This window comes from Brassica oleracea, chromosome C1 (genome assembly GCF_000695525.1).
Source record: "Brassica oleracea var. oleracea cultivar TO1000 chromosome C1, BOL, whole genome shotgun sequence".
NCBI classification, from domain to species: Eukaryota; Viridiplantae; Streptophyta; class Magnoliopsida; order Brassicales; family Brassicaceae; genus Brassica; species Brassica oleracea.
The window spans coordinates 26,050,568-26,051,805 of NC_027748.1; the positions used below are offsets into that span (position 1 = coordinate 26,050,568).

The 1,238-nt window shown below is 36.8% G+C and overlaps 1 pseudogene; it reads left to right on the top strand.

The window, feature by feature from the left end:
• Positions 1-1,238, top strand: part of LOC106336089 — a 6,089-nt pseudogene that overhangs the window by 1,344 nt on the left and 3,507 nt on the right.

Consider the following 1,238-nt stretch of genomic DNA (forward strand, 5'->3'; position numbering starts at 1 on the left):
CATCGGCCATGCCACAATCTGATCGAACATATTGAGTCATCGACCTCAATTACACACACACGAAATATTGGATGATGTTGCTGTGAAATGCATGTACCACCATGTGCAAAACATAACCTGTCTGAAAACAAATCAACAAAATCAAATAACCCCTCTTTGGACTGGTTAGTATAAAATAAACCAAAGTCAAAGGCTTCTTCATCGTCCTTCTTATGGACCAATCAGATCAGTGTCTAAAACAATACTTTTGCATCGTTCATCTCAGGACTAAATGGACTTCTTTATCGTCCACATTTGGACTGAACGGATCAGTGTCCAAAACAAGTGATCTCACGCCCATGTACTAGATAATGGGTGAGACTGGTCCATATTAAATCTCTTGAGTACCTTTTTCTATATATACTATTTGATGCACAAGGATTTCATTGTTAATGTACTCAAGCTGTAATCCCAAACAAAACTTTGTTTTCCAAGATTTTTCATCTCAAACTCTTTCTTGAGATATTCAACTGTTTGGAAAATTGTATCCAGAGGTTCCTAGGATATTCAGATCATATACTTTGATGATTATCAATATTGTTCTCGAGAACTTGTTGTACTTTCAGCTCAATACCCTCTAGTACTTTCATTATCCAGTGGATCATATAAATATGCAGTCACTACATCAACTTGCTGCGAGTCTAATTTTTTCTCTTATATAGCCAGACTTATGGAAAATCGGTAGCATCCACCACAGGGGAATAAGTTTCCTCATAATCTATTCCTGGTCTTTGTGAGAATCCTTGTGCAATATCAGCTTTATATCTCACGATTTCTATTCCTCACAAGACCCATTTATATCCACTGGTTTTAACATCATATAGCGTCTTAATCATATGGCCAAATACGTCTTTCTTCCTTAAACTATTTAACCCCACGTTTCCATTCAATCCAATCTGTTCTACGAGTGCGCACTCTTATATTGACGTGGGTTCATGATCCTCGCTTATATTCATAAATTCAAGTGCTACCTTGTATGCAAATAAATCATCTTATGTCGACATTCCTTATTGGTTCCATTATGTTCCAGACATGATATAATCGATTGAGATTCATTATTATCAGGACCTTTAATACTTTGCAACTTGGCGTTCCAAGCTACATTGTTTGGTACCTGTACATTAGAGCCGACCGGCCTTATCTCCATGTCTGGAATGGTTTCCTTAGTAACCTCGGATTTGAATTTTGATTATCATTCT